At 43.1% G+C, this 17,980-nt stretch overlaps 1 protein-coding gene and 1 non-coding gene across 4 annotated transcripts in view; both read left to right on the top strand.

The window, feature by feature from the left end:
• The window catches only part of PARN (poly(A)-specific ribonuclease), a 163,476-nt gene that overhangs the window by 94,447 nt on the left and 51,049 nt on the right, over positions 1 to 17,980 (top strand). The gene's annotated exons all lie outside the window — the stretch shown is intronic.
• Positions 8,325 to 8,396, top strand: TRNAK-UUU (transfer RNA lysine (anticodon UUU)). The gene has a single exon. It is a non-coding gene; the product is annotated as a tRNA-Lys (tRNA).

The following is a 17,980-nucleotide window of genomic DNA, read 5'->3' as shown; positions in this document are numbered from 1 at the left end:
CATTTCTTAGGGACTAGAAGTAACAAGGACATTTAACCATGTTCTTCCTTCTTTACTAAAGAAATGCGATGCCAAAATGTTTATTCCTTCAAGAATAGAAAAATATTTACACCCTCCCCCAAGGGTTGGGAAATGCACTTCTTCCTATGCAGCAGGATTCTACCTGAAACAGTTGCTTCTGTAGGCTTTTTTTTTTTTTTTGCTCCAGCTATAAAAATCTCTGTGATTTAATACATTTTGCCCTAACACTTGTGTTAATATTACATATAAAAACGCTTTTCATATGCTCTTAGATGTTGGTGATATTTGACCAAGTATTTGAGCTTCATATTTGTGGGTTTTAAACAATAATGATGATGATATTAGTTTATCTTTATTATTTGTTATACATTTGATAGCTCTCTTAAGTGATGGATGGGGTATAGTGTTTAACATTTTGATCCCCCAAATATCTCTTCATAAGAAAACATATTGGAATGGAAAACAGTATGGAGGTTCCTCAAAAAACTAAAAATAGAGTTGCCATATGATCCAGCAATCCCACTCCTGGGCATATACCCAGACAAAACTATAATCCGAAAAGATACATGCACCCCTGTGTTCATAGCAGCACTATTTACAGTGGCCAAGACATGGAAACAACCTAAATGGCCATCAATAGGTGAATAGATAAAGATGTGGTACATATATATGGTGGAATATTAGCCATAAAAAAGAATGAAATAATGCCATTTGCAGTAACATGGATGGATCTAGAGATTATTATGCTAAGCGAAGTAAGTCAGAAAGAGAAAGACAAATATCATGATATCACTTATATATGGAATCTAAAATGCGACACAAATGAACATATCTATGAAACAGAAACAGACTCACAGACATAGAGAACAGACTTGTGGTTGCCGGGGCTGGTTTGGGTGGGGGGTGCAGTGGGAAGGAAGGATTGGGAGTTTGGGATTAGCAGATGCGAACTGTTATATATAGGATGAATAAACAACAAGGTCCTACTGTATAGCACAGGGAACTATATTCAGTATCCTGTGATAAACCATAATGGAAAAGAATATGAAAAAGAATGTATATCTGTGTATAATTGAATCATTTTGCTGTACAGCAGAAATTAACACAACATTGTAAATCAACTATATTTCAATAAAATTTTTAAACAAGTATTGGTAATTACACTGTTTTGTCATTTATGACAACATTTTAAAATAATCTGTTTACTTATAGCCAAAGAAAAAATTACTAAACAATCATGCAGAAAGTCATATTTATTGAATTAAGCTCGGTCTTCCCCTTCTCTCCACCCTCAATTCAGTAACTCTTAAGTGCACTGTTTGTGCTTTCTGTGAGGGAGCAGGGCCAGCTGACTGAGTATTCTAAGATGCAGGCTACAAGTTGGAGTGCCCATCCATGCGGTGGGGACCTTGTCTGGAAGCCACATCAGGGGCTGATCAGTAAGGTCAAATAAGCAGATCGATAGGTTGTTTACATATCTTTGTCAGATTGTAGTCTTGTAGGAGAGGTTCCTTTCTCAATGGAGATGGCTGTCTTGAGAGGTCATTCCAGGTATGTGAAGTCTTCTAAGTGGATTATTTTATTTCTCAGAATAATTTTACTTAATTATTTCAGAATAATTTTATTTATTTATAATTTAGCTTATTCTTTGAAAATTTTGCCTTTTAAAAATTTTACCTTCTGGATTCTCAGAATAATTTTATTATTCTCAGAACAGTTTACTTTCAAGCATAATTTTAAAATTCTGTCGAACGTTGAAAGTTGTCAGCTTAAGATGTTGACTTGCCTACATTCAGAAATGATATCGAGATTTTCATTTAGTTTGTGATAACTGTTCTCTTAAGCCTGTAGTTAAAAATGAAATGAATTGTGGAATTTTGGTTCAGCCTAGATTAAGATTTTTGAGGTTGAGCTATAGCCAAACACCAAATTAATTAAATAAAATATTGAGACTGCTCTGTCTCAAAGAAAATTTATTTGGTCTTTGCTGGCATCGAATCAAGCCTTTTGAGTATAACATTTTCAGCGTATTAATAATAGTATGCGTTAGCACAAGGAGATCAGCTCGGTGCTTTGTGACCACCTAGAGGGGTGGGATAGGGAGGGTGGGAGGGAGACACAAGAGGGAGGAGATACGGGGATATATGTATATGTATAGCTGATTCACTTTGTTATAAAGGAGAAACTAACACACCATTGTAAAGCAATTATACTTCAGTAAAGATGTTAAAGAAAATAATAGTATGTGTAAACATATTCATAGCTCATAACCTTCCTCTGTAATTATCAAAAACTTTGCTATCCCACGGTCAGTTAAAAAGTTTTCTTTTTAACTAAGGGCTCTCTTAGTTATTACAGAGGACACAGCACTATGGGACTAGGAGCCTGTGTTCCCTGCACTCAGCTTTCAGATTGTCTAATCGGGTAACTACAGTAACAAAAATATTCCACTGTGTTGCAAGTCTAAGAATGCCAAATTTTTTGTCTTTTATTTTTAAAAAGTATTTTAAAAAATGAAATGAATACATGTTCATTACAGAAAATTGGAGAGAAACATACACACAAATGAAATAAAATCACCTAGAAATAATCATCATAACATTCTGTTGGTTTTTTTTTTTGTTTTTTTTTTTTAGTATTTTGCCTCTTTATTTTATGTGGGTATAATTGTGCATGCTTTAATTTTTTCTGTTTTTAATAATAGTTGTTGAGAAGTTTTCTCAAGTTATTTAAGCTTGTTGGGGAAGGAAACAGTTTCCCTCTACCCTTTCTAGGTTCTTCCCGCTGGTCTAAGAATTAAATTGACACGAGACAGATTAGCAGGAGAAAAACAAACTTAATTACGTACATACTAGAGGCTCTGTAAGAAACATGAGACCCAAGGATAAGTTAGGCAGTTGAGGCTTATATGCCTTCTGAGAGGAGGAGAAAGGGGTAGGGGTTTGAGACTTCAAAGGGGGAGGAAGGCAGTTCACATGGAGATGGTAAAATAAATGTTTGGTAAGCAAACGTTTGCTGGGCCCTGCAGAGACAGTGGGACACAGACAGGACTGTGGTCTCCAGGCCCTGCCGAGTTCCCCCAACCTCACTTTGCCCATATCTTTGCAGACATCTCTGGCGGTAGTGCTCCTTCTAGATCAGGCCCTTTATCCAAATTCTTTTAGGCAGTTAAAGGAGGAGAAGGGGTTAAAAACAAAGACTTCCTAAGGGTTCTGTTTCTTAAAAATAATCAGCTTAAAATAATCCTCATGCTAAATAGACACATTTTGGGGTGGCAAATTTTGCTCCCCTACAAACTCTACGAAAAAATTTTAACTGGTTGCATTAGTTAAATAAACCATCAAGTTGATATACCATAATTTACTCAATAATATTCTTATTATAGAATTTTTAGGTGATTTTTCATTTTTAATGCATTGTTTAATTTTAACAACACTCTCAAACCTCTTTGGGCAGAAGAATTTTGTGCGAAAGGAGGAACTGCAAATACAAAATTATAAAATCTCTGGAATTTCACTTGGCCTCTGTCTATAACATGATAGAGCCAGAGAATTGGTTTAAAAAAAGAAGTTTAAAAATTAGAATTTCTCATATATTGTCAGGTTGCCCTGTATAAAGGTTATATCAGTTTATAATCCGTCCAGTGTTAGGTATTTATCTTTTTAAAACTGTTCTTATCAGCAATTCTTTTCATTTTATTTTTGATATTTTCTCTAACTTTTTACTTTGAAAACTTTTAAACCTATAACCCTATAGGTAAGACGGCAGCATTTGTTACATTTGCTTTATCTCCCCCTCATTCTGCACCTATACACACACACGCATACATTATATATATATATATATATATATATATATATATAAGCACGTATATATGTATTATTATTATTTTTATTAAGGTAGATTTATGATATTGATATGATCTAATGTTTAGGCCATAATAAAATTTCTCCAAATGTCTCAACACTGTCTCTTACAGTTTTTTATTTTATTTTTTGATCCAAGATCAAGTCAAAATCATGTATTGCATTTAGTCATCATAATTCTCTTTTTTTAAACAAGTGTCAAAGATTTTATTCAACTCATTAATTAATGAAAAAACTAATAAGATGTTAAAAGCAATTCAAATGAGAACTTAACACGCTAGACAATGTATTTTTACAGTCCTGTGAACAGAAATCATTTGCATAACTATGGACAGGAAGCATTTGTATTTCTCTCAATTTTCTACAATCTAACTTCTACAGGTTGTAAAAAAACAAAAGCAAACCCTGGTATTAGTTTTCCGCTGCTGCTGTGACAAATTACCAAAAACTTGGTAGCTTAAAACAACACAAACTGATTATCTTACAGTTTAGTTGGAGTATCTTACAGTTGGAGGGCAAAAGTCCAAAATGGGTTTCACTTGGCTAAGATCAAGGTGTCAGCAAAGCTGTGTTCCTTCTAGAGGCTCGAGGGGGGAATCCATTTTTTTGCTTTTTCTCCACCTTCTTGAGGCCACCCGCATTCTTTGGCTTCTGGTCCCCTTCCTTCATCTTCGAAGTTAGTGGAGTCATCAAAGCTCTTTAATCTCCTTTAATCTAGAACAGTTCCCCAGCCTGTTTTTGTTTTTTATACAGCATTAACACTTTCTGAAGAGTTCAGACCAGGTGTTGTTTTGTGGTATCCTTCGATTCGGGTTTGTCTGTCTCCTGGGATTACACGTGTCTGACAGGAGGGCTACATAGGTGATGTCCTCTTAGCACGTCACACTGAGGGACACACACTGTCTATTTGTTCCATTATTACTGATGTTTTGTTTGATAATTTTGTTAAATGGTGGCCTCAGAAATCTCCATTGTAGCTCTCTCACTTTGTATTAACAAGTATTCTACGGGTAATACTTGTGCAAGGATGCCATTCAGATTTTAGTTTATGTTCTTCAGAGTGCACACTAGAATTATTTTGAGAAGTTTAATTGGTTCTTCTCATTTTGTGTGTTGTGTACTTTTCTTATTGATTTGTGAGTACACTTTTATTATGATGATTATTCATTTCTAACATTTAGTAAGCTGTTAGTTATTAGCTACTAGACACTGTTCTGAAATCTTCATAACGATTTTATGAAATGCAGGTACCATCTTCCTCCTTCATTTTACAGAAGAAATTGAAGCTTAGAGAGACTAATGCTGAGTTATGTATTTTGCAAATATTTGTTCCAGTTTGTTGTATACATCTTAATATAGTCTATTTTGCTACCACAAAGCTTTACATATTATCGTAGTAACAACTATCAATTTATTCTTTTATAGTTTTTGCCTTTGGTGTCCTATTTAGAAGCATTAAGTATTAAATCCACTAGGAATGAGTTTTGCTCAAATGCCATCTTATCAGTAAGTAGGGTTGCCAGATTTTGCCTAAACTAAGCATGGCCCAAATATTGTATGGAATGTACTTATACTAAAAAATGATTTGTTGCTTATCTGAAATTCAACTTTAACTTGGTGTCCTCTGTTTTTATTTGGCAATCCTATCAGTAAGGCTTTCCCTGACCACTTTATTTAAAATTGCAACTCCCATCTCAGCACTCCCCGCTTTTCTCTTTCTCCATAGCACTATATATACACAATGTATTTTACTTTTTTGTTTAGTGTCTGCACTCTACCACTGGAATATAAACTCCATGATACCAGGCTTTTTTTAACTTTTAAATGTAGGTTTAACATACATATAGAAAAGTGCACGCGTCGTTAGTATATCACTCAATGAATTACCTCAAAGTGAGCACACCCATATAACCACCCTCCAGGAGGGCGAAGATTTTTATTCTCAATGTATTTTCAATGCCTAAAATAGTACCTGACACATAGTAGGTAATCAGCAAATATTTGTTGAAAGAATCAATGATGTAGCCTGTGAGGTAGGCATTCAGGTTACTTTTGTCCAAATAACTAGTGAGAGAATTTATTGATTATTTATTGCTTGGTTCTTATCCCCCTGAAAAGCGTAGTTTTTGATGAATTTGAATAGTGCAATTATTTAGCTATTCCCCTACTGTTGAACATTTTGGAGGTTTATGTTTGTGGTTTTATATATATCTGTTTTTTATCCTTAAACATCTTTGTGCATTAAAAATTAGTCCTCATTTCAGATTGTTTTCATAGACTGGTTTCCCAAAAGAGGAATACTAGGTCAAAGGGTGCGCCCTCTCATTCAGACAGAACACCCACTGACAGTCAGTGGACCTGTCTGCTGAAGATGGCACATGGAAGGGACCAACACCATCGCCTGTGTTCCCTGCTTTGGAGAACAGCTAGCAGACCAGGTGGCGAGTGCCTGGTCGCTTCCTTGACATCATTCTTCCTGGTTGGTAGGGTGAGCAAGATGCTTCGGGGCTGAATGCCAGCTCCTCTCCTCATACTAGTTGCAGGACTTTGGGCAAGTCGTTCAACAGATTGCCGTTTTCTCTAGACAGTGATGGTAGCAGAGCCTGCGCGGGTAACCACATGGGATGTAGTCTCAGGAGGTGGTAACTGCAGCTCTAGGGGCAGGTGGCCTCTGCTGCTCGAAGCTCACCCAGTCCCTGGTCCAGATCATTTGGTAGATGAGCTGACGGAGGCAAGATGACCACTTCACTTTGGCCATGAAATACTTGTCAGGTGAATGAGGGTCAGGCTGTGAGCTTACAGGATAGGATTCCCACCTTCCCATTATGACCACAGGTATGCAGAGAAAGAGGGGTATTATCACCCCTTTCAGACAGATTGATTTGAACTGTGAGAGCACACCCTCTCAGCTGAGGCTGCCCTCGTCTTTCCTTGCTCATACACGGTACATCCATTTCTGTCACCTTCGCAGGAGAAAACAGATAACTGCATTACCCTTTTCTCACACCGGTCAGCTCTTTCCAGGATTGCTCCTATCCATGAAGAACTAACAGGTCCGTGAGTGTCTTGTGCGCGTTGAGAGTATGAGTTGTCTTGTGTAAACCACTGGTGAACATGACATTTACCACCTGGCTGCCAAGAAGAGGAGGCAGGGGTTTCTTTTCCCTTTTGGTGCTCTCACTACACCAGAAAGAATAGGTCGTTCATTCAGTTAATATTTATTACAAAGGGCCTCTGTGGGAGGAGGCTATTCTTAAACTCCACAAAGTACCCCTAACACCAAAGGGGAGTGGACAGGATGCTCAAGGGCACCTGGGGGGGCAGTGCAGTGGGGAGAGAGGAGGGGAGCGCGGGGGGGTGCACGAGTTGGCATTTCTCTGCAGTCTCGTGTTTTATTTAAGCCATCCTCGCAAATTTGAAAAATTCCACTCTATAATACATCCATTTTATTTTAATATTAAAATGTTTTAAATGACCAGATTAATTATTTAACTTTTCCTCCCTGCTCTCCAGTAAAATCCATGCTCTGGGACGTCAAGCCATGGTTATTCAGTGGCTTGTAGTCATCGCAAGCCCCAGGCTGCTGGGAAGCAGAGAGAAATAGCTGTGTTAGACGCTCTCTCTGGGAGAAGTATCAGCGGTGACATAAAGTGACTGGAACATGTTCCTATCTAGAAGGACTAGCTGGGGTCTGTGCGCTCAGAGGACGGGCACAAAGCCCTGGGTTATGTATTCACTCGGTTGCAACTAGAGAAGCATCATAAAATTTTTAAACTTGCATGAATTCAAATGTACTCATTGGGGAAATTATTTTCTCGGTAGTGAGACTGGTTTTGCTTGTCAGTCCACTCAGTGAAAGTGAGTGAGTCGGGGATGAAATGGGAGCTAGGGATCTGCTTTTCCCACGAGAATATCCATTCTCAAGTTCCGCCTATCGGGTGACCCCTGCCGATTAGAAATTAAGTGTGCTCACCCACGTGTGTCTTCAGTAACCTGGTCCTCACATGCAAGCCTGGTGTGCAAGAGGAGAAGCAGCGGAGTGCTCTGACACTGGAGGGGAAAACAGCCACGTCGGATGCTGGCATGACACCTCCAAAGGGAATTTTCAAGGGTAGCTTTGACTAAACGTGGTTTTCACCTTTAGCCTCCCTGCTGGTTTTCTCCACACAGACACACTGTTGCACACACACTGTTGCAACTCCACCTTACTAGGTGCTTTCCCTGAAATGGCCTCTGGACAGCACCTCAGCTCAAGGACAAGGCAACAGTTGCCCAGAGAGGTGAAGTGGGAGCCCAGTGGTAGGACTTTCCAACCCCAGAGCGTACACTCATTCCATCGGGCCTTTCTGCTCCTACAGTTGTATTAAAATCTTTTAAATCACGAATTGCTCAAAAAGAAAAAATTTTTTTTTAATTTAAATAATCCCAACAAGGAGTTCCCTGGCAGTCCAGTGGGTAGGACTCGGCACTTTTACTGCCGTGGCCTGGGTTCAATCCCTGGTCAGGGAACTAAGATCCTGCAAGCCACACAGTGCAGCCGAAAAAAAAACCCAACGGCATTTAGTCCAGACTTGCAGAGAACCAAGTTACAGGGTCTGCCTGTGCTTTTTTTGGCGACAGCAGTGAATCCTGGCTGCGCTCTGGCCTGAGCTGGAGAAGAACGGGCCGAGATTGGAGTGAGTTTTGCACCACGTCCGTGACTTTCAGGCTGCACTCAGATAGCTGTTCCCCATGTGTGCGTCTGCCCCAGGGTGGGCTTGTGGGACAAGTGTGCGCCTGGATCTTGGGAGAAGGCATTACGCAGCATTCCAGCTGCCCGCTGGGGATTCTCACTGCTCCTGCTTTAGTAAAATGTGGCAGGTTGCCTGGCAACCCCCAGCTGGTGGGGATTTTTTTCTACCTACTTTAGGAGAAAGCCCTCTATCAGCTCTTGGCTGACTACTCAGGGCGGAGTAGGAGATAAACTTGGCTCTGAAAGACGACTTTCTCCTTTATTTTTCACACCTCTGCCTGAATCTTAACATTCGCTCTCTCCTCTGTTCTCATTTGTCTATCATTTAAAGGTAGAAGCTGGACAGTTTGCCTCCCAAATCAAGTCCTGAGGGGGATTCGTTACTGAAAACATGTTCTTTTTTTACATTAGTCAAAATTGTTTCATTTGTGAGTCAGACCTGTGGACTGTTTCACTGAGTGTGTTGTACATAGCCATGCACCTCCGTGCTGCTGATTTGGTTTTGACAGAAGGATCCAGTTGTAGCCTTAGAAGCAAGTGTGGCTTGTGCATTTCCTGTTGGTGAAGGCCTCTAACTGCTGCCCTAACCTGGTGCGGGACCAGTCTGTCTGTGAGTGCCCTGCAGAAACGTGGTTTGTGGAGCTTTGCAGCTCTGTCCCATGCAAGCTGCTATCAGATACTCATATTTTTCTTCATTGAAATCATAGCATAATGCTATGCAAAGGCAGGATAAGTAAATTCATTCATTAAACTTAAGTTTACATGCTTTAAAATGAGACTTTACTTATGTTAGAGGCATTAGATGTGGGACTGCAGAGTTATCATTTAAAGGGTGATAATATTTTTCTAGGGAAAAATAAAAGTAGAGAGTACTTTAAAATCCCTGAACGCTCCCTTATCAATCAGAAAGCATTCTGTGTTTTGCTCTACCGGTACATGACTTTCAAAAGTTGTTTTTCAATTTCCCAATTTGTGTTAAGCATTTTGGTGTTGTCGGAAGCTCTTGAGCCATTGGGAATTTTAAGATGTAATGTTATAAAATACTCCAAAATACTTTAAAGCTGGGGTCCCCAGGTCCCCGGTCCTTGGCCTGTTAGGAACCGGGCAGCACAGTAGGAGGTGAGCAGCGGGCAAGTGAGCCAAGCTTCATCTGCCGCTCCCCATCGTGCCCCATCGCGCCCCATCGCGCCCCATCGCGCCCCATCGCTCGCACCACCGCCTGAACCATACCCCCCACCCCACCCCCGTCCGTGGAAAAATTGTCTTCCATGAAACCAGTCCCTGGTGCCAGAAAGGTTGGGGACCGCTGCTTTAAAGTGTAGCAGTATAACAACACTTGCCACTGTATCCAGTTTCTTTTTTCATATAAGTGTTTTTAAATGTGACATTTGACTCTCTTTTTCTAACTAGTCGATTTTCCATTGGATGTCCAAACACACAAAAAGATCTACATTTACTTCTCCTTAGGATGTAGAAAACAAAATGACTGTTCAGAACAATGTAGAGATCTTAACAACTTCAGACAGGAAAGCTGACCAATGCCAGTATCAATTAAAAAAGAAAATCTGCCTTATTCTCCTGCTGGCACAATATTTCACAGGTTCTTTACGTGTTCAGGAGTGGTGAAAAACTTGTTACTTCTCTGAATTTGGGGAGTTGCCATCTTCTAAAAGCACTTCCTCACCGAATGGGAGAAGCTCACTCTCTGGCCGCCTCTCAGGCAGGCATGCCCTCCCCTCCCCCTTCCTCTCCCCGTCCCTCTCTTCGTCCCTCTCTCTGACCCTCTCTTCGTCCCTCTCTCTCTTATCTTTCCATCCCCCACTCTCCTGTGTATGTATGTGTTTGACACTGAGCTGCTTCAGCTGCTTTTGGCAGCTTAACGTGCTTGTGTCAGAGCCGAATGCTGCCTGTAGGTCTGACCACTGATGATGGCAGCGACCACCTCCCATAACAGGGAGACAGACTTAAGGATGAAGAAAATAAAGAGGTGGATTAGTCTTCCTAAACTCCTGAAGCCTATAGGGAAATGGTTTGGTGACTTAAAAGGAGAAAAATAATACAAGTGTAGAATGAATATGTTAAAAGCCAAGATGGGATGGGACTTTAAAAACCAAAGTAATTCTTACTCAGCTTTGTGCTGCCCCTTTGGCCTGTTTGGTGATCTGTAGGGTTTTACTGTGTGGTCTACAGACAGAACCCACCAGTGAAATAAATTAGTCATTGGGCACATAGTGTCAGCAAAGGCAAAGAGTAAAACTGATGTGGAAAATAAGGCTAACTTCGTCATTCTTTCTTTATTTCCTCATTGGAGAAGCGTGTGATTCTTTCTGTATACTTTTCTGAAGTCAGACATTGCCGGTTATAATGAATACCTTGCATCGTCCCAAGGCAACCTGTGGTCTGAAGAGCAGATTTCGTTGCTTTTGTTATGAATCGATTCTCTCTCCATAGAGGCTGGACACAGTGCCAGTGAGGCTCCATGCAGGCACCAAGGAGGCTGGCCTGAGTGTTAAAGGAGGTTGTGTTGGCAATTTTTTCCTGACCTTTTTGGTGGTAACAAATCACATGCGGGGTGTGCTGGAGACACTGAAGAGGCGAGTCACATTTGATGTAGATTTCAGAGGGTTCCGCATCTCTAGATGTATTGCAGGGGTGGGGAGTGGGGAAGAGAACAAGGCAGGACTAGGAAGAGGGCTCTTTTCATAGGTAGCATCATGGTGCCATCATGAGAACCCTGAGAGGTTCCAGATTGGTAGCGTGGCAAAGAAGGGTTAACGAGAACCATAGACGGAGTTGTCTATATGGAATTTCTGTGACTCCTTCTTACTAGGCTGGGAGAGGCCACTTTGCTTCTGGGGACTGATACCCTCCTTCCCAGGGGTAATGACTCACCCTGCAGGTAAGATAGCTCAGCCCTGCCTGGCTGATAAAGGCCTGTCATTCTCATTCTCTCCCCAGGTCCCCTCCTTCCCTCCTGGGTTTCACTTGGTTAATGAATAAGCCTAGTCATGAGCTGTAAGTAAATTCTTTTATCAAATGAAAACCACATCAAAACATCCACAGAGAGACATTTAATGAAAGTGTAAATATTGCAGTACATCATCTCCCGTATCTGGTTGGCTTATACACAAACAGACTTTAAGCTTTTCACCTATTGAAACCTTTATGTCTGAAAATATGCTGCTCTGTGAGGCTTTTTGTAAACATGGTCTTGGGACGTGGAGAAAAGTTGGTGCATTTATGTGTTATCACAATAGCACTAATATTGTGGCAGATTTACTGCTTCATAAACAGCTCAAACTGCCAAGGTTAACAGTCCAAAAGTGTTGTCTTGGTGTATGTGGGGACATTTATATTTGGTGTATATTTGTGTCTGGCATCTGAAACATCGCTAACGAGAACCAGTGAACCCTTCTTAACTCTGACTGCAGACCCGGCCACTACCTCGAGCCAGCAGTTCAGTTTACACACTGGCTCTGGTTGGTGAATAGGTTGTGTCCTCAAAGTTCTTTTGTTGATTAACCTTTTAGAACACAAAGCACATTGTCGCACAGAAATGCCACTTTGAATGGTGGGTGTCAGTGAGCTGTGGCTTGTTTCAAACTTCGAGTCATGGCCCATCAGTGGGTCAGAAAATCAGTGCTAGTTGACGCCAGAATAAAAAAGAAGAGAGAAAAGAAACAGAATAGGAAACATCAGAGTGGGTTGCCTAGAAAAGATAGGTCTTGTTTGGTGACACTGTTGCAACTTAAAACCTACTGGACACTGTATGCCTTTAGAGCGTGAAAGGTACCCGTGTAGGGGGAGGTTGTATCAGCAGTGGGTTAAATCTGGCCATTTTCCACCGTCCAACACTGTGATGTCAGGCAAGGGGCTTAACCTATCTGGGTCTCTGTTTTGTCATACTCAAAATAGGGCTGTTTTGTAGAGGTACGATTAGAGATGAAAGAGTATATATTAGGGTTAATATATTAGGATATTATAGAACATATGGTAATATATTAGGATTAGAGCTAATACAGCATCTGGTGCATGGTAACCCCTCTGTAAACCATGATTATTATTTATTTGTACTCCTTTGTGATATATGTAGACCTTAAAGATACTGTTATAAAATAGTATAACTAAAACATGTACTGTTTAGTCTTCCCTAGAGTACAATTTATTCAGCGTTCCTGACATTTAGGATCTGCCATTTCGCACATTCTAGGAGGAGATCTTTGATTTTACTTTAAATTATTCCTGTGTAGTTGAGACATCAATCTTAATTTTTTCCCATGAAGTGTGAAGAATGTTGCAAATTGCCTTAGGTCTTTCAGCTGTCTGTCAAGTTCGTCAAGACCGTTAAGTATGGAATTGCTTCCCAGCTCCCTATTTTGAGTTGTGTGTTTTCGTCTTTATTTAAAAAACAAAAAAAGGTATTCTCTGTCTTTTTTTTTAAGTGACTCTCAATTCTAAACTTTTTGGAACTCCATCTGCTCCTGTTTGACTCCATCATAAAGTCATTCTTACCTCCTGCACATCACTACCCCATCTTTTAAGGAGCTGTGTCAGCATTTGTGAAAACCTTTTTTTGTCTGGCTTGGGTTTCGAGCAGCTGCTGTGTTGCCAGCTTTGAGGGGCAGGTGAAAAGCGTCGTGGGAAGCCTGGCGTCACAGTCAGGGAGGTGAGGATCCAAATCCAGCTCTGCCAGTTCATTATCTTGGCCCTCTGCAGGTTACTCAACCTCTCTCAGCCTCTGTTTCCATGTCTGTAAAAATAGAGTTCCTGCCCACCTTGTGGGGTTGCTTTGAGGAGAAAAAGAGCACGGGTGGATTGGTGACTTTGCCTAGAAGGCCGCTGTCTCCAGCTGGGTCCTCGTAAGTCACAGCTCCGCAGCCTTTTCTGCCCTTCCTGTCCTCCCGGCCTCAGCTCTGGGGCTCTCAGGAAGACCCACCCCCTTCACCCAGGAAACAGCCGGCTTCCAGGTGGGGCTTCCTACCCCAGATTCATCAAGCTCTGCACCTGGTCCTCCCTTCTCTCGGAAGTGGGGCCCCACACATGTGCTCTGGGCCCCGTTTCCTTTCCAGGCCTTTCGCTGTCCCTTATCCCCAGGCCCACCTGCTGCTTCTTTCCAACAGTGAGAAAACCTGCCGAAGCTAATCCATCTTTTCAAAAGGACTCCTAGATTCCAGTTCCCTTTGCTCCCCATGATTTCTTTCCTTTTACAGATTCCAGTGGTCTGGATTCATCACCCTAGCCATCGTGCCCTCTCATTTAGCTGAGGTCCCTGGTGACCTCCGTGCCATAAAGCTCCTGAGCCCTTGCCTCCTCTTGCCTGGTTGCTCAGTACGTTGACCCATCCTTCCTTCCTGGGCTCCTCAGCCCCAGACTTTCTAAGTTAGTCACCTCCTCTTCGGCCCACAGCGTCCCAGGCTCCCCTGCCTGCTCCCCCCGCCCCATCTATAAGGTGATTAAATGTATGCTGTTCCTCAGAGTTCCACTAGGACTTCTTTTCTTACTCCATGCTTTCTCCGTTCCCATTCCTGTTTTCCCCTTCAATTGCAGTGATCTTGTAGAAACACACATCAGATCACACTCGCACCCTCCTGGTGACTAAAACCCCATGTGGCTCCCTCTGCACTTAGCCGGAGCCCTCGGGGGTGTGTCCATCATTCCGGCTTCACCTCAGGTCCTCCCCGCTCCCTCTTTAGTCTCCACTGTTAAGGTCGTGTTTCAGTTCCTCAGTCAAGACTGTCTCCCCTCACTCAGGTCACTCCGTGTTCCTTCTGCCTGGAACACGCTTCCCTACCCCCAGTGTCTTTGACACTGTCTGCTCTCGCAGCCTTCAGTCTCAGGAAAGGCTGAATGTCTTTTCCTTAGGGAAACAGTCTCTGTGTCCTGGGCTTGACCAGCTAGCTCCCGCTGGAAACTCCAGAGCGCTTTTCTAACCCTCAGCACACGTGTGAGGCTCTGTGCCCTGTCCTTCCCTCCCGGCGAATACAAGGACCAGGTCCCTGATTCAGCCCCAGTTGCCCATGCATAGAGGATGGTGTGTTTGTTCATGAATGAATGGAGAGATGAATAAATGAACAAGTGAGAATTTCATACATTAGTGTCTGTGTTCACAAACAGGTGGAAGGGTGAATAAATGAACAAGCGAGAACTAAATACATTTGTTTGTAAAGCAGTCAGCACAGCTCTTATATATAGTAAGTACTCAATAAATGGTAGCTTTATTTCTTCTTAATCGACTTTTCAGCTGGGAACCATGAAAAGAAAAAAGAAAAAAGAAAAAAACCACCCAGGCTGGTTAATGTGAGCAGTGCTCCTTGGTGACACCCTTCAGTAAAAGCGGAGGCAGGTGGCAGAGGCCGTGGGAGCGAGAGCTTAAGCAGCAGCTTCTTCCCACAGTCAACCTCTTGCTCCTCCTCGTGCTGAAATCATCCTTTCTCACCTCGATTCCTGCCTCCCTGCTGTTCCTTTCCTCCTCCTCTAGATTGTAAGCTTCTTCCGGGCAGGGACCGTCTCTTCCCTTCCTCCACGCGCCGGTGCCCAGCACAGTACCTGGAGGCAGTGTTTGTGGGATGAATGAATGAGATGCACGTTTCAGAAGCGGACTGTGGTGTTGCCAGGAGAGTTAGTGAAAATTAATTGACTAATTTTGGTCTCAGTTCAATTTTTAAAAATTATAGTTCAGACTTTTTGATTTTATACTTGTCCAGTATGGTTGACGTATCGGTTCCTGTATTTTCCACTTTATTTCCACGTTTTTGCGTGGGAAAGACCCCAATTCTAAACGATAGCAGTATCGCGTGAGCTTTGCAGACTCAGGTCTGTGAGGCCCCCCTCACTTCTCACCCCCCAGTGTGTGATGAGCTCTACAGCTCGCTGAATCTGTCTCGCTGTAGAATATCTTATGTGGCTTAGACACCGTTCTTTTAGTCTGAACTATATATTTTGTGATCTAACGGCCATAGCCTCGTTGCTTAGGCACCTACCGTGTGCCAGGCCCTGTGCTGAGAGCTCTGCGTACGTACTCTCTGCCCTTCCTAATAGCTTTATGAGGTAGGTAGATATGCCCGTTTTATGGATAAAGAAAGGGAAGCCCAGGGAGGCAGGTGACTTGCCTCAGGCAGGTTAAGATCGGGGCAGGATTTGAACCTAGGCCACTGTGGCCTCGGAACCTGTGGTTTTCCCACTTGACTTCGTTGCCTCCCTTTGCGTAGATTTTAAGTAAATGTCACCATGTCTACATGTCAGCCTTTGTCCAGTTTGTGGAGAGTGTTTTCATCTCCACTTCTTTGGCTTTTTTTTTTCTGCTACACTGCATGGCTTGTGGGATTTTAGATCCCCAACCAGGGATCAAACCTGGGCCCTCGGCAGTGAGTGCGTGGAGCCCTAACCACTGGACCGCCAGGGAATTCCCATCCACTTCCTTGGCCTTAATTAGAGACCGTGAGGTGAAATGAGGTGTGGGAGCCGTGAGCAGACTGAGGGGGTGACGTGGAGGGGGCATGGAGTCGTAGGCGTGACTTGTATGTGGAGGAACCAGGACGGGACCCACTTCCTCTCTGGGCACCTGTTGAGTTTGCTCTGGTCCTTATCCGTCACAGGGCTCACAGCAGCTGCCCGCACGGTGCCAAGCACTCAGTGCCGGGGGGTACGGGCCCGGTTCTGTGAACGCTCAGCCGTTCTTGCTCTCATACTCTGTCCTTCACATCTTTTTAAGCATCGTGGCCTGAGCTTGCTCCCTTGGCCTTAGTGCATTTGCTTTCCTGAGTGTCTCCTATATGTCAGGTGCTGTGATAGAGGCTTGGGGAAAGCAGAAGTGAATGAACCCAGCTCCCTTCTGCCTCTTACTCCATTATTTCCGCTGTGCTCTTGATAGCGCTTGGATCTCTTTCATGTGCCTGAGTTTTCACTCTTTAGCCTTAGTACTTTATTTTATTTCTATTTATTTTTTTGGCTGCGGTGCAAGGCTTGTGGGATCTTAGTTCCCCGACCAGGGATCAAACCCAGGCCCTCAGCAGTGAAAGTGCGGAGTCCTAACCACTGGACCGCCAGGGAATTCCCTAGCCTTAGTACTGTACAAACAAACAAACAAGCAACCCTTTATTAGGTAAGTATGCAATGTATGAAGAACAAGGGACAAGGACTCACAAGCCCTGGGTCCTGACCGTGTGCCCGGGGCAGGTGCATTGGCCTTGCCGAGTCTGCTGTCAAGGGCCGTTGCCATTTCTTTCCCAGCGTTGCTGTGAGGCTCAGGTGTGGCAATGTGCACGGACTGCTCCGCCCAAGGGAGCCTGCCCTTCAGAGTCAGAGCCAGCTTTTCTTGTTTCCAGCCCAGGGCTCTTCATCTGCTGAGCCACCCTTCCTCATGGAATTTTTCACTGAAGATGTTGTGAATATGTATCCTGGTTCTGGCTTTCTTCTCTTGAGTAGAAACAAGCTGACAGCAGGTACAAAAGCTGTGTTTCTTCCCTCCTTCCACAATGTCAGATGAAATTCCTGCCAAAGTACCATGGTAGAGCCCAGGCACTACACAGATGAATAAGCCAAGGTCCCTTCCCCCAAGAGCGCCTGGGTAAACGTGGGGAAAGAGTCAGCGTTGAAGTGAGGGCCGGACCAAGCTAAAGGCCCTGATGTCCTCTAGCAGGTTTGCACTTTATCTTGAAGACTCTGCAGGGTTTTATAGAAGAGGATGGACTGGCAAGGGTAAAATAGGGCTGTCATCTCCTGGTCGGGCTTGCACACTCTCACCTCTTGGGCACCCTGGAAATAGCAGTACTGCACGTGCTTCTGACAGACCGCCGATTTCTGTGTGCACCTTAGTATCCGCCTAGTTCCTTGGGTGGGTTGAGGGGAGGTACACCCAAGATCAGTTTTTTTGAACACAGGCAAATGTTCCTAGTGACCGTTATCAAGGTTGAGTGTTTTTGTAAAGTTAGTTCTCCCGTAGAATCTGAGATAAAACCCTCCATTCTCTCTCTGGTAAAAGTCAAAAAATGGTCATGCTGTTGAAAACCCAAAGTTGATCAAATTATATGGAATATGAGAAAACTTCTGAATCTGGTATGTTCACATGTAAATAAACAAGCAAACACAAAGCGATGTTTGGTGCCCTCCTGGTGTGGGGTGAAAACCCAGAATGAGGGCACAGTGGTGCAGGGCCCCAGGCTGGCGGCTGAGGGAGGGGTCAGGAGAGGTCATGAAGGGTGTCAGAAGTGGGCACCGTAGAGCATTAAAGCACACGTTGGTGGGTAGGGTGTAGGGTTTGAGTCTGCAAAGCTGGCAGAGGCCACTGTCAGCACACGTCACTTCGGGTGGGCAGTTAACATACCAGGTTATCACGGAGAGATTCCTTCTGCTTTTTACATAA

The sequence above is a fragment of the Eschrichtius robustus genome, chromosome 16 (assembly GCF_028021215.1).
Source record: "Eschrichtius robustus isolate mEscRob2 chromosome 16, mEscRob2.pri, whole genome shotgun sequence".
Taxonomy (NCBI): Eukaryota; Metazoa; Chordata; class Mammalia; order Artiodactyla; family Eschrichtiidae; genus Eschrichtius; species Eschrichtius robustus.
Note: the sequence above shows the minus strand (reverse complement) of the source record. Positions and strands in the feature narration are given on the sequence as shown.